Below are 19,252 nucleotides of genomic sequence, written 5' to 3'. Positions count from 1 at the left end.
TGATTCAAGGGGTTTCATATTTGTCACCTCCCTCTTCTACTGAGCCATGGTTTTCCCCAGTTCCCCAGGGCTAGTTAGGATGAGAGAATAGAGGAACTTCTTCAGTTGTTTCTAGGCAGCAGAGCCGCAGGTTCTGTGATGTTGGCATGGCCATGAAATCTATCTGAAAGAAGAACCAGAGGATGTCTGGAGTAAAGTGGACAGTGTTTAAGACCTAACAGTCTTTGATCTAGATTTCCTTCATGAGCATGTTACAGTACCAGTCCAAAATGTATACATACCTACTCATTCAAGGGTTTTTCTTTATTTGTACTACTTTCTAAATTGTAGAATAATAGTGTAGACATCAAAACTATGAAATAACACATATGGAATCATGTAGTAAGCAAAGAAGTGTTCAACAAATCAAAATATATTTTATATGAGATTCTTCAAAGTATCCACCCTTTGTCTTGATGACAGCTTTGCACACTCTTTCACACTGTCAACCAGCTTCATGAGGTAGTCACCTGGAAAGCATTTCAATTAACAGGTGTGCCTTGTTATAAGTTAATTTGTGCATTTGAGCCAATTAATTTTGTTGTGACAAGGTAGGGGTGGTATACAGGATATAGCCCTCATTCCTAAAAGACCAAATCCATATTATGGCAAGAACAGCTCAAATAAGCAAAGAGAAACAACAGTCCACAATTACTTTAAGACATGAAGGTCAGTCAATATGGAACATTTCAAGAACTGAACTGTGTTTTTGCAGTCGCAACAACCATCAAGCGCTATGATGAAACTGGCTCTCATGAGGACCGCCACAGGAAAGGAAGACCCAGAGTTACCTCTGTTGCAGAGGATAAGTTCTGAGTTACCAGCCTCAGAAATTGCAGCCCAAATAAATGCTTCAGAGTTCCAACCGCTGTGTCTTTGTGAGACTCAGAGTGTGGTAACGCATGAGCTCCATGAGCCATGGGCTGAACAAATAGACATGTTTTATTTAGAATTATAAACTGGGTCGTTCGAACCCTGGATGCTGATTGGCTGAAAGCCGTGGTATATTAGACCGTATACCACGGGTATGGCAAAACATGTATTTTTACTGCTCTAATAATGTTGGTAACCGGTTTGTAATATCAGTAAGGCACCTCGGGTTTGTGGTATATGGCCAATATACCACGACTAAGGGCTATATCGCGCGGCACTCCACGTTGCGTCGTACTAAGGAACAGCCCTAATGCCTTGGTATATTGGCCATATACCACACCCCCTTGTGCCTTATTGCTTAAATATAAAATGTAAAACATTGCATTTTAGGTCTTGAAACAACTGCAGTTCTGCATTTGCAGAATGTTGCAGTTTTAATTCTACTTCCTTGCAGTTCTACACATTTTGCCATAGCATATGAACATGACATAAGTCATCTGAGTGAGAGACTAACAAAATCAATGGGCGGCCCCTGGAAGTCAGGGCCCCTGGGCACATGAGTTTGGTTTCCCCATCAGTAATTTGACTGATTACTACCAGGTTTAATTAACTGGCTGGACTAACTTACCTAGTGTCGTATCTTTACTATCATTAAATTGAAGACTTAGTTTTTATCAAAGATTCTCTGTAATTAGTATTACGCGATCAAACTGATTAATCATGTAACTGTAATTAACTCGGAAGTCGGGGCACCAAGGAAAATTATTCAGATTACAAAGTTACAATTTCCCAATATAACCTTTCAGATATTTTCATATCTGATCAATAGTCATCTGATTAATGAATTATTTATTTGACCTCACGTTAGTCTCATTCCAAACGTCTTAAATTGTTGGTTATCTGCACGAACCCAGTCTTCACTATGAGTCATCCATACATAAATTGTCTTAAATCATTTATTTATTACTAAGTAATCACAGAAATGCATAAACAAAACAACAAAGTAAATATGGTTACTCTGGAGTGATGAACCAATCCCGCTTTACCATCTGGCAATCCAACAGACTAATCTGGGTTTGGCGGATGCTAGGAGAACACTACCTGCCCCAATGCATAGTGCCAACTATAAAGTTTGGTGGAGGGGGAATAATGGTCTGGGGCTGTTTTTCATGTTTCGGGCTAGGCCCCTTAGTTCCAGTGAAGGGAAACCGTAATGCTACAGCATACAAGAACATGCTAGACGATTCTGTGCTTCCAACTTGTGGCAGCAGTTTGGGGAATGCCCTTTCCTGTTTCAGCATTACAATGCCCCCATGCACAAAGTGAGGGCCATGCAGAAATGGTTTGTCAATCGGTGTGGAAGAACTTGACTGGCCTGCACAGAGTTCTGACCTTATCCACATTGAGCACCTTTGGGATGAATTGGAATGCCGACTGCGAGTCAGGCCTAATCACCCAACATCAGTACCAGACCTCACTAATACTCTTGTGGCTGAATGGAAGCAAGGCCCTGCAGCAATGTTCCAACATCTAATGGAAAGGCTTTCCAGAAGAGTGGCGACTGTTATAGCAGCAAAGGGGGTACCAACTCCATATTAATGCCCATGATTTTGGAATGAGATGTTCAACAAGCAGGTGTGCACATAATTTTGGTTCCCACCATGAAGCATGGAGAAAGTGTGATGGTGTGGGGGTGCTTTGCTGGTGACACTGTCAGTGATTTATTTAGAATTCAAGAAACATTTAACCAGCATGGCCACCAAAGCATTCTGCAGCGATACGCCATCCCATCTGGTTTGCGCTTAGAGGGACTATCATTTGTTTCTCAACAGGACAATGAGCCAACACACCTCCAGGCTTTGTATGGGTTATTTGACCAAGAAGGAGAGTGATGTAGTGCTGCATCAGATGACCTGGCCTCCACAATCACCCGACCTCATCCCAATTGAGATGGTTTGGGATGAGTTGGACCACAGAGTCAAGGAAAAGCAGCCAACAAGTGCTCAGCATATATGGAACCTCCTTCAAGACTGTTTGAAAAGCATTCCAGGCGAAGCTGGTTGAGAGAATGCGAAGAGTGTGCAAAGCTGTCATCAAGGCAAAGGGTGGCTACTTATATATTTGGATATTTGGATTTGTTTAACACTTTTTTGGTTACAACATGATTTCATATGTGTTATTTCATAGTTTTGATGTCTTCACTATTATTGTACAATATAGAAAATAGTAAAAATAAAGAAGAATGAGTAGGTTGGTCCTAAGTTTTGACTGGTACTGTACGTGGATGGCAATGTCAGCTTTTTGTCTGAAAGCCATCATTGGTAAAAAAGTATTAAAGACATTATACTGTATAGCAGCAGTGGTTGCGCTTATGCAACTTGCGACACTCTTGTTGTTTGGTCATAAATGATTTATAGAAGAGAGATAATGAAAGAGTGTTCTTACCTTCAATCTTGTGGAAGATGTCCATAGTTCTCTAAATAGCACCCCCTCAGAGTGTGGGTGGGAATTGATTCAACACCTGACATCTCAATGGATACCAGGTCTGGCGAAGGGACATACAGATGTAGGATCTTAATTTGACCAGTATTGACATAGAAAAATAATTCTGCAGCAACAGTATTTGAACGATTCGTCCATAATATTGCTTGATCGGTGGTTAGGCTATTAGCTGGGCTACATGAAAATAGGATACATGAAAAGTGCAATACTGTTAAATTAACCGTGTGTTAGTGCGGGGTTTTCAGTGAATTTAAATCACAAGCACAACTTAAAAGTTATCAAATTAACATCCTACATCTACACTTAATGCAGAAAAAATGTGTGTGTCAATCTTATTTGAAACGCAAAATGAAATCCTTTCTAAACCACCAACCTGTAAAATGTTTGACAAAAATGCCTCTGCCCATTGTGAACTTGTGACATCACAAGTGGTCCAGCATGAGAAAACATGTCATTTCTAGGAAGGGCAGAAGCCCTTAAGGAACAGCTTCTCTGAATTCAGCATAACCTGGAGAAGTGTGGCTTCCTAGAAAGCTTTCTCAACTAAATTACACTTTCTGGACCCATCTGTTACATCTTTAGGCATTTCAGAGAAAAACATATAGTGAGGCTTGGGCTGTCAAAGACTACATCCAAAACACCAAGTAGGTAAGACACACAATTTAATTTAATTTATTTATTTAACCTTTATTTAACTAGGCAAGTCAGTTAAGAACACATTCTTATTTACAATGACGGCCTACCAAAAGGCGGGGGCTGGGATTAAAAATAATACAAATGTAGGATAAAACACACATCACGACAAGAGAGACAACACAACACTACATAAAGAGAGACCAAAGACAACAACAAACAGTAGCATGGTAGCAGCACATGACAACACAGCATGGTAGCAACACAACATGACAACAACATGGTAGCAGCACAAAACAGGGTACAAACATTATTGGGCACAGACAACAGCACAAAGGGCAAGAAGGTAGAGACAACAATACATCACGCAAAGCAGCCATAACTGTCAATAATGTCCATGATTGAGTCTTTAAATGAAGAGATTGAGATAAAACTGTCCAGTTTGAGCGTTTGTTGCAGCTCATTCCAGTTGCTAGCTGCAGCGAAATGAAAAGACGAGTGACCCAAGGATGTGTGTGCTCAAAGAATGTGACTGGCAGAACGGGTGTTGTATGTGAAGGATGACGGCTACAGTAGATATCTCAGACGGGGGGGGGGAGTGAGCAGTTAAGCAGATGTTTCCAAGACATTTCCTCAGCTGCAAAGGTGTTTGGCAGTACAAATATAGTCTTAGCACAACTAGCCAGTGAAACTGCTCTGCTGAGCACATACTATTTAATAATTTAACGCCCTAGAGTCTGAGTGACAAGTTACAACATACACTACATAGCCAAAAGTAGGTGAACAACTGCTCGTCGAACATCTCATTCCAAAGTCATAGGCATTAATATGGAGTTGGTCACCCCTTTGCCGCTATTACAGCCTCCACTCTTCTGGGAAGGCTTTCCACTAGATGTTGGAACATTGCTGCGGGGACTTGCTTCCATTCAGCACCAAGAACATTAGTGAGGTCGGGCACTGATGTTGGGTGATTAGGCCTGGTGTTCCAATACATCCCAAAGGTGTTAGATGGGGTTGAGGTCAGGGCTCTCGACAAACCATTTCTGTATGGACCTCGCTTTGTGCACAAGGGCATTGTCATGCTGAAACAGGAAAGGGCCTTCCCCCAAACTGTTGTCACAAATTTGGAAGTACAGAATCGTCTAGAATGTCATTGTATGCTGTTGTGCTGAGATTTTCCTTCACTGGAAATAAGGGGCCTAGCCCAAACCATGAAAAACAGCCCCAAACCATTATTCCGCCTCCACCAGACTTTACAGTTGACACTATGATTTGAGGCAGGTAGCGTTCTCCTGGCATCCGCCAAACCCAGATTTCTCCGTCGAACTGCCAGATGGTGAAGCATGATTCATCACTCCTGAGAACTGCAGAGTCTATTGTCCGCGAGCTTTACACCCCTCCAGCCAACACTTTGCATTGCACAATGTGATCTTAGGCTTGTGTGCAGCTGCTCAGATATGGAAACCCATTTGATGACGCTACAGACTAAACACTTCTTGTTCTTATGTTGCTCCAGAGACATTTTGGAACTCGGTAGTGAGTGTTGTAGCCGAGGATAGACGAGTAACTGACTTGTTTGAAAGGTGGCATCCTATGACGGTGCCAGGTTGAAAGTCACTTAGCTCTTCAGAAAGGCCATTCTACTACCAATGTTTGTCTACGGAGATTACATGGCTGTGTGCTCGAAGGGGAGACTCTCGAATACAGTGTTCTCCTGACAAGTGTTAGGAGACTCGTCTGAAATCGGTACCGTCGATGTGCCAACTTCAGATTGGTAGCGTCCAAACCGTTTGGGCTACTAACTAATGGCAAAAGGGAGATTCTCACAAACACAATGGTGTTCTCCGTTTTGCTCTACGACCCACACAAGTGTCAAGGGACACGTCTGAAGGTAACCAGTACCGGTTTTAAAAAATGAATGGAAGTATGAAAGTAGTTTTGTTCCTACCCTAAGAAAGGGTAGTAATGAAGAAAGAAAATAGTGGGTGACCAGGATTATGAACTGTTGAGACTTCCGATGGCCTTTTGGCAAGATGCACGTGTAGTTCTGAGTACCGTCTCAAAAGTCCAAAATCCGTCAGAAATTCCTGACAACTGGCCTCTGAACCTTCAAAATGCTTAATAACATGGACCTACGTGACCGAGGACACTCAACTAAGGCACAGGGAAGCCTAAAAATATCCCAAACAAAGAAAGACACTGAGCCATCTAAGACCAGCGAGGATACATCCAACTCCGCCATATTGAAGGCTCTGAATCAACAACAAACTTTGATGCAGGCAATAGTCAAACAAGCAGTTAAGGAATCCCTATTTAAATTAAATCACTTAAGTAAGCCTCCAAAATGTCTATCTTAACTCTCAAATGACATTGCCAGCCAATCGGTCACATGCAAGTATCTGGAGCGGCGCTGTGATGAGATGCAGGTTGGTGCCAGGGCTGCTACAGACGACATAGCCACCTGCCAGGATGCAGTGAAGCAACTGTGGGAGAAAATTACGTAGCTTGAAGACAGAGAGAGGAGACTGAACATAAGGCTGGTGGGATTCTGACCCAAAATGTTTTCTTCAGGAGAATCTACCAAAATGGATACTGTTGCTACAAGGACGATTGAAATTCAACGGGCACACCGGCTCTACAGTGGCAATATTAACCGTGGCCGTCCTCGCAACCTCATATTCTGCCTGTTAATTAAGATATGAGGACCGAGTCGATATTCTGTGGGGAACCAGATCTCTCGAGAACCTACCTACCGAGACACGGGAGATCCAATCTGGCATTCTACCCAGACTACAGCAACAAAACCACACTGAAGAGGAAATCATTTGACCACGTCAAACAACAGATGTCAGCAAGAGGACTTCGCCCGTTCCTGTTATACCCAGCTATCCTGAAGATCAGGAAGAATGGAACACTCCAAGAATTCCATACTGTGGAGGAAGCAGAGGCATGCCTTGAAGCTGAGGACAACTGCAAGAGAAGGAGCCCAGTCATCGCCTCCCATTCCTCCAGATTCTCCCCACCTCCTCCTTCCTTGGATACGCCATCGCATAAAGGCCCATCTTAACTAGTAAGATGGACACAACTAATGCTAAGCTAACAAGCTAACGTCACCCATGTTTATTTGTTATTCAGCAACATAATGTAGTTAATTTGGTACGAGGGGCATGGTGGATTTGTTAACTTGGCGGTTAGCATTCTGGTTATATGACTAATAGGCAGCTGGCTGGCACGTGGCTAGCTAGCTGAGTTGGCTGGCTGGTTAGGTTAGCTGGCTGGCTGGCTGGATAAGTATTTGGGTCAGGCTGCAAACGTTAGCTGGCTAAAATATTTCGCCATCAGTTAAGCAGTCCTGGGGTAGGGTAAACATCATGGGGATTAACATACAGAGCGCTCAGCTTGGTATGAACGTGTTCTGTGAAAAGTAATGTTATCACCTATTCATGTCATGTTGGATAAAAACAAGAGGCTGACATAATGGGACTGGACTTGGGACCTGCGTTGCTGTTTGGGAGCCTCCTGAATTTGAGTTCCTACTAGCCAAAGAGAGCAGTTGAAGCTATAGACTTCCTCTCTAGTGGGTGGTTACTGTTTTTGTTTCTATTATTGTTAAAACCCAGCTGTCAGAGTTTGTTCACAAATACGTATAATGGTGCACAAATATTTTTCCTGTTTATATTGAAGTAGGTGTTTTTTATTAAATGTATTGCATATTGTGTCATACACTTATCCATACGGTCTATATGAAAAAAGAAACAAATGAAACGTGCTTTGAATTCAGCTATCAAGCATACCAAATGTTTAGAATACATAAAATGCAAAAAGGTTGATATCACCCTAATATAAGAAACCCACCTTAAACCACCTTAAACAGATACTATAAATGTGTTGCTCACTCCTCAGCGACTAACAAAACGAAAGGTGTTTTAATTCTATTTGATAGAAAACTATGTGTCCAGGTGGATGGTTCTGATAATGATGATGCAGGACGCTTTGCATTTGTAACTACATTTATAAATCACACTAAGATGTGTTTTGCCTCAATCTACTGTCCAAACATACCTGATTCTAATTTCATTAGTTCTATCTCGAAAAGATCTAAGATCTTTCAGAATACCAACTTGTTGTGGGAGGAGATTTTAAACAAGTATGTCATTCTCAGTTACATAGATCTCATGTTTCATCGCATTCTCAAACTGATCAGGTCTCTGGTGATCTCATTTGCTGCATAGCTTAAAATGAATTTGACTGTCAAAGACTATACTTTCTTTTCCTCAAGACGTAATACATTGTCAAGGATAGACTACATATTTGTATCTCCCTATATAAATAGGTGTATTCACACAACCAAGCTGCTCCCCATAGTCGTTTCTGACCATGGAGCTGTCCTGTATAGTATATTGCTTGACAGCTCCAAGCAGAAAGGAGCCAGAAGATGGTGCTTTAACACAACATTGCTGCAGAATAAGGCTTTTTTGACACAAATTTCAGCAAAGTTGAAAGAATTGTTATTGTTTAATACAGAGACAGTCACATCCCCTCCGTGACTTTGGGAGGTGACGAAATGTTTTTTGAGGGGAAACTGTATCTCGTTTGCCTCACATCTTAATTCAACTCATAGAAAAAAGTAGTAGACCTGGAAAAACAGATCACTCTTTTTGAATATGAGCAGAAACAAAAATGTACAGAGCAAAAGGGGAAGATTTTCTATAGCATTAAAACACAAGTTTAACACTTTACTACAATCTAAAGCAGAATTTATAATGCAACGCACGAGAGAAACATACTATTCTGAAGGGGAGAAAGCTAATAGACTTTTGGCTGCAAGGCTTAAGCAAAATGAGGCCCGTTCTTATATCAATACAATTCAAACACCATCTAATAAGAAAGATATCATATGTCCCGGCAGAAATTAATGATATGCTTAGGCAGTTTTATTCTCAATTATATATGACAGAGGCAGACCCTGATCATAGTAAGATGACACATTTCTCATCATTGGACCTTCCCAAACTCGACAGAGAGCAATCTGGATTCCTTGACTCCCAACTTACTCTTGAAGATCTCAGGAGTGCATTAACATCTATGAAAAGAGGCAAATCACCAGGACTTGATGGTATCCCTCCTGAGTTATTTCTTGAAATATGGGATACTGTCAGGCCACTAATTCTTGGTTCTATCAATCATGCATTAAAACATGGAGAATTCCATAGAGACAAACAAGGATGTCCATTATCACCAACGCTCTTTGCACTGTCTTTGGAGCCCCTTGCTCAAGCGATTAGATTGGACCCACTTATTTCACCCATCAAAAATAAAGGTACTCAGCATAAAGTGTCACTCTATGCTGATGACACCTTGTTTTATTTCTCGGACATTTCAATTTCCCTTCCACAGATTCTGAAATGATTTACTATTTTGGCTCATTCTCTGGATATAAAATAAACAGGGAAAAATCTACACTGGTGCCCCTTAATAGCCCTGCAAAATTGCTTACGTTGCCTGCTGCATCTCCAGTGCAGTGGAATGAGGCAGACGTATTATTTATTTGGGCATATGCATACCCACCATATTTTCCCAAGTTTGCAGAGGGAACTATGTCAAACTAATAGTGGAGATCACCTCTGATTTGCAAAGATGGTCCTCTCTTAGAATCTCATTACAAGGAAGGATTGCTATAGTAAAAATGAATGTACTCGGTCGAGTAAATTTTATTTTCTCTATGTTGCCTATACCTCCTCCGCCAAAATACTTTGAGGAATTAAAGTCAATGGTCTCAAAGTTTATTTTGAATGATAAAAAGCCACGCATTCGATTTGATACTCTCACACGGTTAAAGGGAACAGGAGATCTGTCTCTTCCAGATTACAAATTATATTACTGGTCCAAATAAAATCCTTGAGTATGGTCCGATGATTCCATTGCAGCTTCTTGGAGAGGCATAGAGGAAGCACTTGTTGCACCATATAGACTTACAGATCTATTTCAAAAAAGCATTCAAAAAAATTGTTTAGATCATTTTTAACTCACTACAAGTATGGTACAATGCTGAGAAACATGTAGGCAACACTAAGAAGTTCTGTGAATCTTCTCCTATATGGCATAACCACAACCTGCTGACAAACAATAAGCCTTTTGTGTACCCATTGTGGGTGGATAAGGGTGTGCATACCCTATGAGACATTTATAATGATAAGGGGCTAATACCTTCCCAGGACCTCAAAAAAATGTATTCACTTCCAGACTTGTCATGGTTTGTTGACCTACAGTTAAGATATTTGTTAAAATATTATGGTGTACCATTATTTTTGAGAATGATATTTAATATTTTGTATTCTACACTTTACTTCCTTTCTGTAAATGTCATTGTGCTCTCAAAATAATGACTCCTGACAGTATGTAAATAGTTATATTGTATGTTTGTGTCGTCAGGTTGGCAAGTATTTGTAACGTGATCCTGCCTCGTGAAATAATAAAAAATGTTGATCACCCCAAAAAAAATGTTATTATAAAATGGTGTCAAATTCCTTAAATATGCTGAGAATGTTACAAAGCCAAGCAGCTATCCTGCACAATTCCCAGAACATTTTGGGAATGTTGTATGCAAAATAACCATAGGACAACCACGCTCTTACTAAGAAACATATGGTTCTCAGAACGTTATGTGCTAGCTGGGATCGATTTCAAACTTTGGTTGATTTCACATGGAATCTACAGTGCAAGTTAATAATAAATATTTTGGACTCACATCTCCATCTCAACCAAAAATTTCATTCCACTTCCTAAGAAATTCATTCCGCTTCCTAAGAATAGTAAAGCCCCCTTTACTGGCTCAGATAGCCGACCAATCAAACTTTTACCAACCCTTAGTAAACTTTTGGAAAAAAATGTGCTTGGCCTGATACAATGCTATTTTACAGTAAACTTATTGAAAACAGACTTTCATGAGACTTATAGGGAAGGACATTCCAACAAGCACAGCATTTACACAAATGACTGAAGATTGACTGAGAGAAATTGGTGATTAAAAGATTGTGAGGGCTGTTTTGTTAGACTCCAGCGTGGCTTTTGACATTATCGATCATAGCCTGCTGCTGGAAAAACATATGTGTTATGGCGTTACAACTCTTGCTATATTGTGGATAATGAGATACCTGTCTAACATAACACAGAGGGTGTTCTTTAATGAAGTCTCTCCAACATAATCCAGGTAGAATCAGGAATTCCCCAGGGCAGCTGTCTAGGCCCCTTACTTTTTTCAAACTTTACTAACGACATGCCTGGCTAAAGCCAGTGTGAGTAAAGCCAGTGTCTATGTATGCGGATGACTCAACACTATACACGTCAACTACTACAGCGACTGAAATGACTAGTTTCAGAGTGGGTGGCAAGGAATAAGTTAGTCCTAAATACATCCCAACACCCCCCTATCTGAGATATCGACTGCAGCCGTCATCCTTCACATACAACACCCGTTCTGCCAGTCACATTCTGTTAAAGGTCCCCAAAGCACACACATCCTTGGATCACTCGTCTTTTCAGTTCGCTCCAGCTAGCCACTGGAACGAGCTGCAACAAACACTCAAACTGGACAGTTTTATCTCGATCTATTCATTCAAAGACTCAATCATGGACACTTACTGACAGTTGTGGCTGCTTTGTGTGAATTACTGTTGTCTCTACCTTCTTGCCCTTTGTTCTGTTGTCTGTGCCCAATAATGTTTGTACCCTGTTTTGTGCAGCTACTATGTTGTGCTGCTGCAATTTTGTGTTGCTACCATGTTGTTGTCATGTTGTTTTGCTACCATGTTGTGTTGTCATGTGTTGTTGTCATGTGTTGCTGCCATGCTATGTTGTTGTCTTAGGTCTCTCTTTATGTAGTGTAGTGTTGTCCTATTTCTTTTTTTATCCCAGCCCCCGCAGGAGGCCTTTTGCCTTTTGGTAGGCCTTCATTTGAATAAGAATTTGTTCTTAACTGACTTGCCTAGTTAAATAAAGAAAAATAAAATAAATGCCCCAAATGACATGCCACGAGAGGTCTCTTCACAGTCCCCAAATCCAGAACAGACCATGGGGGGCGCACAGTATTACATAGAGCCATGACTACATGGAACTCTATTCCACATCAAGTAACTGATGCAAGCAGTACAATTAGATTTTTTTTTTATATGATAAAATACAACTTATGGAACAGTGGGGACTGTGAATCAACACAAATATAAGCACTGACCCATGCATACACACACGTACACATGGATTTTGTATTGTAGATATGTGGTAGTTGTGGACAAGGGTCAGTGTGTTGTGAAATCTGTGAATGTATTGTAATATTTTTAAAATTGTATAACTGCCTTAATTTTGCTGTACCCCAGGAAGAGTAGCTGCTGCCTTGACAGTAGCTAATGGGGATCCATAATAAATACAACGTGCAGTGATAATACATTTAAGTGACAACTAAAACAAAAATCAGACATTTATTTTCCATTGTGAATTTGTTGTGGTTTTAGATGGTTGAAACCATAGTGATAACACATTGGGAATTCAACAAACTTTTGGCTTTCTTTTTGAGTGGGTGAAAATAGGTTAGAATCTCATTGAGCAACATATCTACCAAATATTACCCAATTTTCCAAGTAGAAATAACGTGGTCTGCCCAGCGTGATGTTACATCTTCAGCCGTTGTAGGAAAGATGCATTGTTAAAACACTCGTAAGCTTAAATTCAATTGCTATCAGGATACCGCGGCCAGAACAGTCCTACCACCTTTCATCCTGACCTCCCTCCCAGGTTGTCAGTTATGTGCCCAAATTATTGTTAGACAACAGAAAAATGTAGAACAATTTAGATGACAAAATGTAAATATTAATGGAAAAAATAAACATAGATTTGAATAGATTTGTCTCAATTATTGTCTAAACACAAATGATTGCCAATCTCTTTCAGAGGTCTGAAGAGGAGCCTCTAGTTATGTAATGTGTAGGAAATACAAGAGCAATGAGTGAGAGCAGCTCTTTCATGGTAACAATACTGAATTACCCCCATACCACACAGAGAGATAGACACAGAGAGACACCTCCCTTGACACTACTGCGACCAACCCAACAACATCCGCTCTGTCCACGATATACTGGGATTATGCAACTGTAACCAGGGGAAACCTACAATTACGGGGTGTGCAGGAGAGTCTAAGATGAGGAAAGGGATATGTTCATGGTGGTTGTGAGCAACTGTGAGGGAAATGGGAATCATCTGTCACACCAGTCCTGTTCCTAGGGGACGGTTGTCTAGGGCATGTACTAGGATAGGGGGTTGTAAGGGGACTAGAGCAGCTATTCCCAAACTGGGGTACGCAATGCTGTCGGGGGGTACGCCAAATAAAAATGTGATTCACATTCAAAAATAAAAACATTTAAACAACCTTATATTGGTACATTTTTTTCCCTTCACATTTTCAAACAGTCCATTTATGTTTTCTAACGGGGCTATACATTTGCGTGAGGTTTTTTTCTCACCCGAGTAGACTTGCTTCACTGCCAAAAATAAAATGAAACCATCTAGTGTTCAGCGAAATAACAACACAATGTCAAATACAAGTAGCCTAGTCAAATAATTAATATCCAATCAAATTCACTAATGGTCCGTATGTAACCAAACGCAGCTGCTGCTCATGTTGGTATCTGTACTGATGGCACAAAAGCCATAACAGGGAGACATAGTGGAGTGGAAAAGCACGTGCAAGCAGTTGCTCCCGACGCCACTTGGGGACACTGCAGCGTCCACTGAGAGGTTCTTGCTGCCAAGGGAATGCCTGACAGCTTGAAAGACATTTGGGACACTACAGTGAAAATGGTTAACTTTGTTTAAGCAAGGGCCTTGAAATCTTGGGTATTTTCTGCACTATGTAATGATATGGGCAGTGACCATGTAACACTTTTACAACATACAGAAGTGCACTGGTTACCAAGGGGCAAAGTATTGACACAATTTTATGAATTGAGAGAGTAGCTTTAAGATAAGGGCTTGTAAGTAAGCATTTCACTGTTGTTTTCAGCGGATGTGACAAATACAATTTGATTTGATTTTTGGTGTGCTGGCCGCACCCACTAATTAGCAACACCTGATATTAATAATAGCTTGTTTCCTTTGAAATGGGGTCTGCTTGAACAGACCAAAATCAACAGCTTTGCATGAGTTTAAAAAAAACATTGCATTCTAGTTCCATCCTGGTGGTGCAGTGGATAAATTCCATGGATAGAGAACAGAAGATCATAGGTTTGACTATTTATTGTTGCATTGCCACAAAAAAAAGATGAATGCCTAGGCAAATTAATTTCCATGCCTTCTATCTGTGATTGGTGTTCAAAACAATTAACCTAAGCCAGCAGTGTTATTCAGGAAAAGCTTAAGGAAGTGATTAAAACAACTCGAAATTACATATAATTTCTGTTCTCAGAACATTAATAAAACCTCCCAGGAAAACTTTCAAGGAACCATAGTAAAACGTTATCAAGAACCTCCCTGCAACCTAAAAATGAAAGTTCCCAGAACAGGTTAAATGTTCACTTCCATTCAAATCAAATCAAATCAAATTTTATTTGTCACATACACATGGTTAGCAGATGTTAATGCGAGTGTAGCGAAATGCTTGTGCTTCTAGTTCCGACAATGCAGTAATAACCAACAAGTAATCTAACTAACAATTCCTAATCTACTGTCATACACAGTGTAAGGGGATAAAGAATATGTACATAAGGATATATGAGTGAGTGATGGTACAGAGCAGCATAGACAAGATACAGTAGATGGTATCGAGTACAGTATATACATGTGAGATGAGTATGTAAACAAAGTGGCATAGTTAAAGTGGCTAGTGATACATGTATTACATAAGGATGCAGTCGATGGTATAGAGTACAGTAAATAGGTATGCATATGAGATGAATAATGTAGGGTAAGTAACATTATATAAGGTAGCATTGTTTAAAGTGGCTAGTGATATATTTACAACATTTCCCATCAATTCCCATTATTAAAGTGGCTGGAGTTGAGTCAGTGTCAGTGTGTAGGCAGCAGCCACTCAATGTTAGTGGTGGCTGTTTAACAGTCTGATGGCCTTGAGATAGAAGCTGTTTTTCAGTCTCTCGGTCCCAGCTTTGATGCACCTGTACTGACCTCGCCTTCTGGATGATAGCGGGGTGAACAGGCAGTGGCTCGGGTGGTAGATGTCCTTGATGATCTTTATGGCCTTCCTGTAACATCGGGTGGTGTAGGTGTCCTGGAGGGCAGGTAGTTTGCCCCCGATGATGCGTTGTGCAGACCTCACTACCCTCTGGAGAGCCTTACGGTTGAGGGCGGAGCAGTTGCCGTACCAGGCGGTGATACAGCCCGCCAGGATGCTCTCGATTGTGCTTCTGTAGAAGTTTATGAGTGCTTTTGGTGACAAGCCGAATTTCTTCAGCCTCCTGAGGTTGAAGAGGCGCTGCTGCGCCTTCTTCACGATGCTGTCTGTGTGAGTGGACCAATTCAGTTTGTCTGTGATGTGTATGCCGAGGAACTTAAAACTTGCTACTCTCTCCACTACTGTTCCATCGATGTGGATAGGGGGGTGTTCCCTCTGCTGTTTCCTGAAGTCCACAATCATCTCCTTAGTTTTGTGGACGTTGAGTGTGAGGTTATTTTCCTGACACCACACTCCGAGGGCCCTCACCTCCTCCCTGTAGGCCGTCTCGTCGTTGTTGGTAATCAAGCCTACCACTGTTGTGTCGTCCGCAAACTTGATGATTGAGTTGGAGGCGTGCGTGGCCACGCAGTCGTGGGTGAACAGGGAGTACAGGAGAGGGCTCAGAACGCACCCTTGTGGGGCCCCAGTGTTGAGGATCAGCGGGGAGGAGATGTTGTTACCTACCCTCACCACCTGGGGGCGGCCCGTCAGGAAGTCCAGTACCCAGTTGCACAGGGCGGGGTCGAGACCCAGGGTCTCGAGCTTGATGACGAGCTTGGAGGGTACTATGGTGTTGAATGCCGAGCTGTAGTCGATGAACAGCATTCTCACATAGGTATTCCTCTTGTCCAGATGGGTTAGGGCAGTGTGCAGTGTGGTTGAGATTGCATCGTCTGTGGACCTATTTGAGCGGTAAGCAAATTGGAGTGGGTCTAGAGAGTCAGGTAGGGTGGAGGTGATATGGTCCTTGACTAGTCTCTCAAAGCACTTCATGTTGACGGAAGTGAGTGCTACGGGCGGTAGTCGTTTAGCTCAGTTACCTTAGCTTTCTTGGGAACAGGAACGATGGTGGCCCTCTTGAAGCATGTGGGAACAGCAGACTGGTATAGGGATTGATTGAATATGTCCGTAAACACACCAGCCAGCTGGTCTGCGCATGCTCTGAGGGCGCGGCTGGGGATGCCGTCTGGGCCTGCAGCCTTGCGAGGGTTAACACGTTTAAATGTTTTACTCACCTCGGCTGCAGTATAGGAGAGACCGCATTTTTCCGTTGCAGGCAGTGTCAGTGGCACTGTATTGTCCTCAAAGCGGGCAAAAAAGTTATTTAGTCTGCCTGGGAGCAAGACATCCTGGTCCGTGACTGGGCTGGATTTCTTCCTGTAGTCCGTGATTGACTGTAGACCCTGCCACATGCCTCTTGTGTCTGAGCCGTTGAATTGGGATTCTACTTTGTCTCTGTACTGACGCTTAGCTTGTTTGATAGCCTTACGGAGGGAATAGCTGCATTGTATGTATTCAGTCATGTTACCAGACACCTTGCCCTGATTGAAAGCAGTGGTTCGCGCTTTCAGTTTCACACGAATGCTGCCATCAATACAAGGTTTCTGGTTAGGGAATGTTTTAATCGTTGCTATGGGAACGACATCTTCAACGCACGTTCTAATGAACTCGCACACCGAATCAATCAGCGTATTCGTCAATGTTGTTATTTGACGCAATACGAAACATGTCCCAGTCCACGTGATGGAAGCAGTCTTGGAGTGTGGAGTCAGCTTGGTCGGACCAGCGTTGGACAGACCTCAGCGTGGGAGCTTCTTTTTTTAGCTTTTGTCTGTAGGCAGGTATCAGCAAAATGGAGTTGTGGTCAGCTTTTCCGAAAGGGGGGCGGGGCAGGGCCTTATATGCGTCGCGGAAGTTAGAGTAACAGTGATCCAAGGTTTTTCCGCCCCTGGTTGCGCAATCGATATGCTGATAAAATTTAGGGAGTCTTGCTTTCAGATTAGCCTTGTTAAAATCCCCAACAACGATGAATGCAGCCTCCGGATAAATGGTTTCCAGTTTGCAAAGAGTTAAATAAAGTTTGTTCAGAGCCATCGATGTGTCTGCTTGGGGGGGGGGTATATACGGCTGTGATTATAATCGAAGAGAATTCTCTTGGTAGGTAATGCGGTCTATATTTGATTGTGAGGAATTCTAAATCAGGTGAACAGAAGGATTTGAGTTCCTGTATGTTTCTTTCATCGCACCATGCCTCGTTAGCCATAAGGCATACACCCCCACCCCTCTTCTTACCAGAAAGGTGTTTTTTCTGTCGGCGCGATGCGTGGAGAAACCCGTTGGCTGCACCGCATCGGATAGCGTCTCTCCAGTGAGTCATGTTTCCGTGAAGCACAGAACGTTACAGTCTCTTATGTCCCTCTGGAATGCTACCCTTGCTCGGATTTCATCAACCTTGTTGTCAAGAGACTGGACATTGGCAAGAAGAATGCTAGGAAGTGGGGCACGATGTGCCCGTCTCCGTAGTCTAACCAGAAGACCGCTACGTTTCCCTCTTTTTCGGAGTCGTTTTTTGGGGTCGCTGCATGCGATCCATTCCGTTGTCCTGTTTGTAAGGCAGAACACAGGATCCGCGTTGCGAAAAACATATTCTTGGTCGTACTGATGGTGAGTTGACGCTGATCTTATATACAGTAGTTCTTCTCGGCTGTATGTAATGAAACCTAAGATGACCTGAGGTACTAATGTAAGAAATAACACGTAAAAAAAACAAAAAACTGCATAGTTTCCTAGGAACGCGAAGCGAGGCGGCCATCTCTGTCGGCGCCGGAAGAGCAATGCTTAAAAAACATTCAGTTTTACCAATCAGGAAACGTATGGCTTAGTTCCCAGAACCAATGGGAAACCAAGTCGTACATTCCCACAACTTCCAAGGATCCAAATGTACTAACTGGAAACCTATGTAATCTGGGTTATTGTTATCTTTGCTCTGTTAAAAATGGCGTTTTACCGGAATAAAAGTAATCTACCGGAGACACAACTCTCATCTGGCTATACCTCCTGAACAGGGCTAACAATATATTTTATTTTGATATTTCTCGGTTCATCATCAGCAAAAATGTTGGTAGTTTTGCTTTAAACAATCAGTGTACATGGTCATTTTTACATATACAGGGTAAAGTTGATAATTTCATAACGAGGACACAAATCCCTTTTGTGAGGCGCACTGCATAGACGAAGCGAGAGGAGAAGAGAAGATCTCTACCTAAAAACTTCCAAACGGTCAAAACCTTTCGATTTTGAGATGGGGGTGAAATCCAAGGTATTGCTATATATTAATTGGTTATGTCGTAGTTAATTTGTAAACAAAACAAGTTAATTAGCAGGTGGTGGTAATTTCTGAACAAAATTGGAGGGACAAAACATAGGCTACATTGAATTGTATCGCATCGAACCAAATCACATCGACTCGTTTTTCTAATCAAACTGAATCGCACTGAATCGTTTCAAACTAAAACTTATTGTAAAAATGATCGTTCCATGTACAGTATGTTATACCCATGTATCACATTCCACGTATCGATTCGTCTTGAAAGGGAAAGATGCACATTCCTAGTCCCTAGATTGGGAGTTCCAAAGGGCGGCACACAATTCATTGTAAATAAGAATTCGTTCTTAATTAACTGACGTGCCTAGTTAAATTAAAGAAATAAAAAAAATTAGCATGATCTCTTTATTACCACCAATAAAATAGCCCCATAGATACAATACTTATAGGGTACTATTTAATTCGGTGAACACTCCATCATCAACGCAAAGCTGTTCATCTGTGGTCAATGTGAGTCTAACCAGTGAACACCCAGCAATAATATACATTTCACTATGGCTTGGGAGATTACAGTTCCTTCAGGTGTTATTTACACACAAGGGAATCAACAATACCTGCAAGTGTCGGAATTGAAATTAACTGGTTTTGCAGAGGCAAGT

Source organism: Oncorhynchus masou, chromosome 11 (genome assembly GCF_036934945.1).
Source record: "Oncorhynchus masou masou isolate Uvic2021 chromosome 11, UVic_Omas_1.1, whole genome shotgun sequence".
NCBI lineage: Eukaryota > Metazoa > Chordata > Actinopteri > Salmoniformes > Salmonidae > Oncorhynchus > Oncorhynchus masou.
This window is presented reverse-complemented; position numbering follows the sequence as displayed.